We start from the raw sequence: 9,622 nt of genomic DNA on the forward strand, positions 1-9,622 counted from the left end.
GTTCCAATGCAAATGTCTCTGCCATGTACTCATGAAAAGGTAAAGGTACCCCTGACCATTAGGTCCAGTTGCGGACGACTCTGGGGTTGCAGCGCTCATCTCGCTCTATAAGCCGAGGGAGCTGGCGTTTGTCCGCAGACAGCTTCTGGGTCATGTGGCCAGCATGACTAAGCCGTTTCTGGTGAACCAAAGCAGCACACAGAAATCCTGTTTACCTTCCCACCAGAGCGGTACCTGTTTATCTACTTGCACTTGACATGCTTTCGAACTGCTAGGTGGGCAGGAGCCATAGCTGCCAAGTTTTCCCTTTTCTCGCGAGGAAGCCTATTCAGCATAAGGGAAAATCCCTTTAAAAAAGGGATAACTTGGCAGCTATGGCAGGAGCTGGGACCGAGCAATGGGAGCTCACCCCATCACGGGGATTTGAAGTGCTGACCTTCTGATCAGCAAGGCCTAGGCTCTGTGGTTTAGACCAGTGCTCCCCAACCTTTTTATCGCCGCGGACCAGTCAACGTTTGATAATTTTACCGCGGCCCGCTGGGGGGAAGGGCCTGGTTTATATTTTATTTAGATTGTTTTGATTTAATAATTTTAATTTAATTGTATTTCAATGTTCCTTGGGCAGCCCGGTACCAATTGATCCACGGACCGGTCCTGGTCCGTGGCCCGGGGGGGTTGAGGACCACTGGTTTAGACCACAGCTCCACCCGCGTCCCTATATGTACTCATTACTTGGAGTCTTTAGGCAAGACCCTCTCTCCCCTCAAGATAGGTAGGATAGCCATTTATGCATCAACCCCCCCCCCCAAGGAGAGGGTGTAGATTTGCATAGGATAATTTATGGGTATCGATGCAAATTTAGAAATAATGAACATGATTTCAGTAGAAACACAACATGTTTTGCCGTAGTGGGGAAAGCAGTGTCCAGTTGAAGAACTTTTTGCCAGTGGAGTTCTGTCAGGCCACAACATTGCAGGCTTTTTGGAAACGGTTGAGAAATCATTCTCCTCTTTGCTGGCTTTTTCGTTCAGTTCATCCAGGGGTTTCAGCTGGTAGGTTCTACTCTGTGCGTGTGTGTGTGTGGGGGGGGGGTCTTGGTTATGCCGTAGCAATTTGGGGCCAGTGTGCTTGTTTTATGAGTTGCTGGTTTGTTAATATTTTATCCGTGAGTATATTGCATTGGATATTAATGTTTTTTTTTTCTTTTTTGGTGGAAACTGCTTTGAGAGAGTTTTACTTTTACAGGTGGCATTATTTATTCATTGCTCCCGTTTATGGACCCCTCTTTATTGATGAAGATCTCAGGGTGGTTCATGATTCAACCTAAAGGCAATGAAATACAATTCATCTCGAGATCATCACTAAAACATGAAAAAGAATTAAAACCTGCAATTTAACACCTAAAAGCAATAGCAGAACAGAAGACAGATTAAAGCAGCTACTCCAACCTCACAGGAACATTGAGATGTCCCCAAAGCCTTTGTCTTAATGACAAAAACCCCGCAAGGAGGATAAATGACATACTTCCAGAGAAAGGGAGATTCACAAAGGGGGCCTAAACATATTTTGAATTAAAAAACTATTGATGGGTGAGTCATGTGACCTGCACCTTGCTCTCACCTCTCTCCCCCCCTCCAGAAAGTGCTTTTCCCAGGGCAAGAGCACAGCACCCAAAAGGGCTGCCGAGTCCTAGTGCGAAAATTGGGGTGCCCCTTTTTTCTGGGGCACTTGGGGGATATGAGCAGAGCCACCTCTCTGGAGGGGCAAAAATGGATGGAGGTAGATCAATACTCCTCTGTTCTGTTTTCACAGCTGCCTCTATCGCATACTCACACTGCAAGATTGCCTCACTTCTTCGTTTCAGCCTTTCACTCCCCTATGGGGTTGGCAATGGCTGAGAGAAGGAGCAGGGCCATGCCTTGTTCTGCTACTGTTTGTTTGCTTGGTTTTTCAGGCGCTTCTGTCTCCGAGGAGCTGCTCATTCCCTCTGGTTCCTTTCCTCAATCCAAGCGCACGAGGTGCCAAGGGTTAAAACGCATTGGCAGCTGGCAGATGGTGGGAGCGAAGGCAAATCAATCCAGACTTGCGGGAGGAGGAAGTGGGGCCCCTCCCTTGTGGGCACTTTGGGAGGGTTTTTTTTAAAGGCCTCACCAAGTCCGCACCCTCCTTGGCAGCAGCAGCCCACACCAAACTTGAGATTTGGGTTTGACTGGAATAGCACCACAGAGGTTCTGTTTGCGCCCCCCCCTTCTCCCTTTGAACAACAGCAGCAAAAAAAAAAACCCCTCTAAAAATGGACTCTGAAATGGACTAAGGTGGTGGAAGTGAAATCCTTAGCAGTTTCCCCTCGCTTTGCCTTCCTCCCAGCGACACTAAGAAAACAGCCTGAGGACCTCACAGAGCTGTAGCTCAGGAGGAGAGAAAGGGCTGCACTGCGGCTCATTGGTAAAACATAATAATAATTCATTTTGCACGCAGAAGGTTGCAGGTTCAATCCCCAGGCAGGGCTGGGAACACCATGGCATGGAAAGTTTTCCTCCTCTCATAACACTGGACCTCGTGGGCCTCCAATGAAGCTGAATCTTGGAAGATTCAGGGCAGATAAAAGAAGTATTTCTTCATAGTTAAACCATGGAACTCTCTTCCACAGGAGGCAGCGATGGCCACCAACTTGGTTGGCTTTAAAAGAGTATTAGACAACGTCATGGAGGGGAAGGCTATCAATGGCTGCTAAGCATATAAATGTGCTCAAGTCCTGTTTAAGGGTTTCCCAGAGGCATAAGGTCAGCCACCGTGCGGACAGGATGCTGGGCTAGTGTTGGGGACTGGACTGAGGAGGAATGATGGAGACTGCCTTCCCCCTCCTCCTGCACTTCCCAGAGAAGAGGGAGACAGTATAGATTTGGTTTAGAGGCTGCAGAGGGTAGAAGCTGGAAAATATTGGGAGAGGAGGAGCACTTGGGTTGAGACAGCTGACAGACTCGGTGTCTTTGGAAAGCATGCCAGGTCCCCCCCTCCCCCCAGGTCCTGGAGAGCATTGAGAGTAGGAGAACGGAAATCTCAGAGGCAGAAAGCACAGATGACATATGATAGGAGAGACGGAGCGCGTGGGACTTTCCTTGGAGCAATGCCATTACTGCAGAGTAGAGGCACTTCTCAATGCCTCTCTCTGTAAATATTGAAGAAAGGACTGGGTAAGAACTCTTCTTGGTATCTGCTTCTTGGCTGCCCACTGTGGGAGGGATTGGATTCCGTGAAGCCTGACAGCTAGATGGGCTCTGTTGGCTCTTACACTCTTATGTTCAGATGTTATTGAGGAACCATGGCTCGGTTGTTGAGCATGTACCTTGGATGCCTAAGGTCCCAGGTTCACATTCCCTGGCATCTCCAGATAGGGCTGGGAATACCCTCTTGTCTCAAACGCTGGAGAGGTTCTGCCAGTCAAAGCACATCATATAGTACTGAGCTAGATGGACCCAACATCAGTGTGAGATGGCATCTTATGTTCCCTCTTCTCTGAGCAGGCAAAGAAGCTCAGGCCCACTTGGGAGGGGGGGGGAGAGCAGGGACCAGGTGATGTGGGATGCGGCTCCTTCCACTCCGGGGATCTGCCTAAACCGAAAGGCCTTTCCCCCAATTCATCTGCCTTCCCATTTTTATTTTATTTGAAGGGATGTTCCTTCTTGCAATCTGTTAGTCTTTATTCCAGCACATCCTGGTGCCATGGAACATAATGGATGTCCCTTATCTCAGACACCACAACCCCAGACTGTCCCCTCGTTGTTGTTGTTTTAAATCGTATTCCTTGCCTGTGTGTGTGTGTGTTTTGCTTTTGTGTTTTCACGTCTCTCCCTGCCTAGAGTAAAGGGGCTTAAGCATCTGTCTCTGGCAGCCTTTTCAACTGCCACAGGAAATGCATGGAGGTCAAGGGCCAGCCAGCAGTCCCTCCTTTGGGATTTGGGGAAGGGGGAAGCCCTGCACACATAACACAGAGCCTTGTTTAACTCCAAAGGGGGGAGAGGGCCAGGCATTTCCTGTTTATGCGACTTACAGACCCCAAGAACAGGGGAGGGAGGGAGGGAGCGAGCCAGGGTGGGTCTGAGTGGCTGCAGCTCAACCAAAAGCAATCTCAGCGGCCTGTTGTGGGTACACATGCATGTGTTTTGGCAGGGAGGCAGGCTGCCTCGCTGTCTCCGATGAAGGGCTGCAGCTGAAAAGCCTCCTTGTGACTGAGGAGTGAGGGATCTGGCATAAAACTGCATCCTAACCTCTCTTTGTCTGATGTAGTTTATTTCAAATGGTTCTCCAACTTGGCGACCTCCTGATTTTGCCGAGCTGCAATTTGGTTGCTTCTTTTCCCAATCTATTTTTACTCCTTTCTGCAGCAATCAGCTGTTTGTTTGTTTTTTTAAAAAATCCTCATGGAAATCTTATCATGAATTTATCCTCATAATACAAGCATCCCCCCAAATGATGCACGTCCTACTCATGCGCGACCACGATACATGTGGCGCTGGGAAATAAAGAAATGCTCACTGAGCCATGAAACTCACTGGGTTACCATGGGCCAGTCACTGTCTCTCAGCCTAACCTACCTCACAGGGTTGTTGTGAGGATAAAAACGGGGAGGAAGAGAACCATGTTCGCCACCTTGAGGTGCTTGGAGGAACGGTGGGAAAGAAATGCAAAATAAATACATAAATAAGTACAGTGGTACCTCGGGTTACAGACGCTTCAGGTTACAGACGCTTCAGGTTACAGACGCCGCTAACCCAGAAATAGTACCTCGGGTTAGGACCGTTACTTCAGGATGAGAACAGAAATTGTGCGGTGGCGGCGTGGCAGCAGTGGCAGGCCCCATTAGCTAAAGTGGTACCTCAGGTTAAGAACAGTTTCAGGTTAAGAACGGACCTCCAGAACAAATTAAGTTCTTAACCCAAGGTACCACTGTATTGACTTAATGTTCAGTAGAAACTATCAACATACCTCTAATTCTAGTTCTTTCCCATAACAATGAGAACTAGAAATTAAAACAAATGCCTAGATCAGGCACCCCCAAACTGCGGCCCTTCAAGTGTTTTGGCCTACAACTCCCATGATCCCTAGCTAACACGCCAGTGGTCGGGGAAGATGGGAATTGTAGTCCAAAACATCTGGAGAGCCGAAGTTTGGGGATGCCTGGCCTAGATTCTCCAATTTCTATAGAAGCTACTCAATGCCCTATAGGAGGCTACCATTTTCTGCTCCTTGTGTAGCTGTGTACCTTCTTAGAACCCTGCGTTTTGCAAAAGCAGCTATTGATTTTACTTATTTATTCTGGAGGTTTGTATATCCTGCCCTTCAACGAATTCCCAGGTAGGCTATTGTCCCAGAGGCTGTGGCACAGATTCCATTGCTGCTGTGTGGCTCAGCTTTTGATTTTTCAAAGTGCAGATACTACAGTTTAATTAATCTTAAAGGTCGAGACCTGGGTCAGATTCTCCAGGGATGAATGTCCTTCTTCCTGGTACAGAAAAACTGGGTGTTTGTCTCTCAAGGGCTCTGGCACAAAATATTGTCGCAACGGGGCTCCCTCGAGCAAGTTGTGTCTATAGATTTTTCTTTGTTTATCTTGGTTTGAATGTGATCTTGTCTCTGTCCTTGGCTGCTGTAGGTATCTGGGGGAGCGGGAAGAGAAAATAAATGTTGGCTTCGGACATCAAGCCCTGGAAATAGTGGAGAATGTAGCAGTGGATGATTTGAAAAGAGAGGCAATAAATAGCACCAATTGAACAAGGACGTCTTTAAGCCTGTCTGAATAACTGAGGCTGCTTGGTTCTTTTAACTTGGGGAATGGGCAACCTGTGGCCCTATAGATGTTGAGAGACTATAATTCTCATCAGCCTAATAAACCAGCACGGTCAGGGATTGTGGGAGTTGCAGTTAGGCTACTTCTGGAGGGCCACAATTACCCCATCCCTCTTAGAGCTTCTGAGTTTATAGCTGCTAACATAAATTAATATCATTGCTTGACAACACATAAATAGCTACTGAAAGAGCAAGGAAAGCGATTTCCACTTTTGACCCTGGTGTGCCTTGGGATTTTCTACTAATGGGAGGTTGACAGTAATCTAGACCCTCGAAAAACTAACACAAACGGTTTTGATGGACATTTTTCTACCCCAAACGAAATGCCAATGTATCTCGGCGTCCAGCAAAACCATGCGCATTGCGTCAGGAGAAGGGCACCTAAGTGTTTGTCTGAAAAAGCTGTGTGACATTTTCATCCTAAATATGTTAATATCGGCTCGCTTTAAAAAAAAAATCTGTGGCAAAAATCAATAGGTTTCTCAGAGTATTTTTTCCTCCCAGGCTCAAAAGCAAATTCCATCAGAGTATTTAAACCTGCAACACTGGATAAGGTTTGTTTGTTTTTAAATCTTTTACCCCAACAGGTTACAATGGCTGGGACAAAATAGCACCCAATGTGTAAAATTCAGCTGGTTTTCTTGGTTGGTTGTTGCTGCTGTTCCAGGCTTTTCTTTTTTCTTTTTTAGAGAGAGAGAAAGAGAGAGAGAGAGAGAGAGAGAGAAAGAGAGAGAGAGAGAGAGAGAGAGAGAGAAGTGGAAATGGTAAACAGATCAGATTTGAAAGCATTGGCCTGGTTAGCACATAACACTGAACCATGGTTTGTTTGATTGTCCAAACACTGCCCAAACTACGTTTCCGAGCACAATTCAAAGTGTTGGTGCTGACCTTTAAAGCCCTAAACGGCCTTGGTCCAGTATACCTGAAGGAGCGTCTCCACCTCCATCGCTCTGCCTGGACACTGAGGTCCAGTGCCGAGGGCCTTCTGGCGGTTCCCTCGCTGCGAGAAGCCAAGTTACAGAGAAGCAGGCAGAGGGCCTTCTCGGTAGTGGCACCCGCCCTGTGGAACGCCCTCCCATCAGATGTCAAAGAGAAAAACAGCTACCAGACTTTTAGAGGACATCTGAAGGCAGCCCTGTTTAGGGAAGCTTTTAATCTTTAAGAAATTAGTGTATTCTAACATTTCTGTTGGAAGCCGCCCAGAGTGGCTGGGGAAACTATTATTATTATTATTATTATTGGTTTACAGCCAACATACCACAATCTGAAGTCATGGCTTGCTGCTGGCTTACCCACCTTGGTTTCTTTTAGTTACCATTTGGCATTACATGTGGACCTAGCATCCTTCTTTAACCATGCTTGGTTTGCCCATTCTACCACAGGTGCTCTTCAGTCTGCAAAGGTGTGAAGAAAGAGCAGCTGGTGAACGAAACCAATTTTGGAGAAAATTTTGCCCATGGTTGGTTTGATCATCTGTAGGGCTGGCTTGTGTCTTAACGTTATGCGCAAACCAGGCTTCTGTGCAGGTGACAATGCCCTAGAGCACTGCATGGTAGGTCTACCTCTGTGTAAATTCTGCAATGAAGTGCATGGGATGAGTAAAGACACCCCAAGGTTTAGCTTATTTGCATGACCTGGTTGTACCTGTTGGCCTTTCGAAGTACCCAAAAGTAGTGTACAGAGTAAAATACAACAGTTAAAATTTAGCAGTGCAATAAAATTCAACAGTCAGTGAACTCCTCACCAAAATGCTCCCCAGCCTGAAATCGCAGCATAACTAAAAACAGCAGTTCCTTTTTTATCTCCATATGTAGGAACACACAAAGCTCCCACAGAAACCTCCATACATGAAAACAGAGGGACAGCCTTCGGATAATTAGCCATTTTCTCCTGCTGGTGAAAGCTGTTAAGGGAGAAGGGTGGTTTCGAGTTCCATTGTGTGTCCCGCAAAGAGCAAGGAAAATTGTAAGTGGGAGTCACTCAGGATGCTTACATGAGCCAGCTGTTTAACATTAATGCAGCAGAGAGACTCCGCTTGGAATAGCTTTGATTATGTGTACAAAAGAGTAATTAGAGTGCACAAAGTAGTAACTAACCTGCGTCGAATGGTTGCCCTTAAAAGGTCCTTCTGAAATGTCAGCTGTCATCATAGTATCATGGAATTGTAGAGCTGGAAAATACACCAAGGGTCATCTAGTCCAACCCCCTGCAGTGAAGGAATCACAGCTGAAGAATCCCTGGCAGGTGGCCATCCAAGCTCTGTTTAAAAACCTCAAGTCAAGGAGAGGCCACCACATTCCTAGGTAGGCCATTCCACCGTCAAACAGCTCACTGCCAGAAAGTTCTTGCATGGCGAGCCCCCGAGCCCCACCCCATTTCTTAGATAATGAAACACATGGACACCAATATTTTGGGTTAATGGGATAAATAAGGCCACAACTTTATTGGTTACAGATATGAGTGGTGGGCTTTGGCCAGGAATAGACAAACTCGACCCTCCAGATGTTTTGGGACTACAACTCCCATCATCTGTAGCTAACAGGACCAGTGGTCAGGGATGATGGGAGTTGTAGTCCCAAAACATCTGGAGGGCCGAGTTTGCCTATGCCTGGCTTAGGGATTGGAACTGAACAGACTATATCTGACTCCTGCCCGTCATCCAAGTAGTCTCATAAGGGTTAACCACCAGTAGGGGGAGCCCTGTTGATGTGTGCATCAACTGTGAGCTGCCCCAGGGTCACCGATGGGGTCATGGCATGGCCCTAGCCCATACCCGGGCTTCAGACAGGATCCACATCCCCGGATCCCTTTAACGGAATACCCTTAAAGAGGAGGGGCAGGTGAAGGCCACAACCTCCCCTCCCATAAACCAGGTTTACCAATTCCTAGGTGGGCCATTCCACCATCAAACAGCTTACTGCTAGAAAGTTCTTCTCCTAATGTTGGCTCAGAATCTCCTTTCTTGTCATTTGAATCCACTGGTTCGGGCTCTACCCCCTGGAGCAGCAGAAAACAAGCTTGCTCCGTCTTCCATGTGACAGCCCTTCAGATACTTTAAGGTGGCCATCGTGTCACCTCTCAGCCTTCTTTTCTCCAGGCTAAACATGCAGGAACACATAATGAAAGGTAGCATTTTTTTGGTGGTGTGCCTGTGATTCAGCATAGCTTGAGGTTCCAGCCTAGTTCAGGGTTCACTTTAATTGAAACAACCTGACTATCTGTTCCACTCGCCCCTATTGTTGCACGCCACCCTAATCTCCAAGTGGTGAGAGACTCCCGGGATTCCAGCACTTACAGGGTTCAGTCTCCTTGGAATGAAAGTCAGCGGAGATTGTGGTGTCTTTAGGATACATGGTTTTATTTGCACATACAGTCATACCTTGGATCCCAAACGCCTTGCAAGTTGAACGTTTTGTTTCCTGAACGCCGCAAACCTGGAAGTGAGTGTTCCAGTTTGCAAACGTTCTTTGGAACCCGAATGTCCGACGCAACTTTTGCAGCTTCTGATTGGCTGCAGGAGCTTCCTGCAGCCAATGGGAAGCCACGCCTTGGTTTCTGAATGTTTTGGAAGTCGAATGGACTTCCAGAACTGCTTCTGTTCAACTTCCAAGGTACCACTATATATACAACCTGAGCACAGGCTGGAGAGGCTCGTGGCATTAACACCCCAACTGATCTTGCTTTGCTGCTTAGGTTTCCAGGGATGCCGCAAACTCAGCTTTGGGTCTAGCACAGAGCAAGAGAAGATGTGTTCCACAGCAAATATTCAGTATAC

Source organism: Zootoca vivipara, chromosome 9 (genome assembly GCF_965207765.1).
Source record: "Zootoca vivipara chromosome 9, rZooViv2.hap1.1, whole genome shotgun sequence".
Classification (NCBI taxonomy): Eukaryota; Metazoa; Chordata; class Lepidosauria; order Squamata; family Lacertidae; genus Zootoca; species Zootoca vivipara.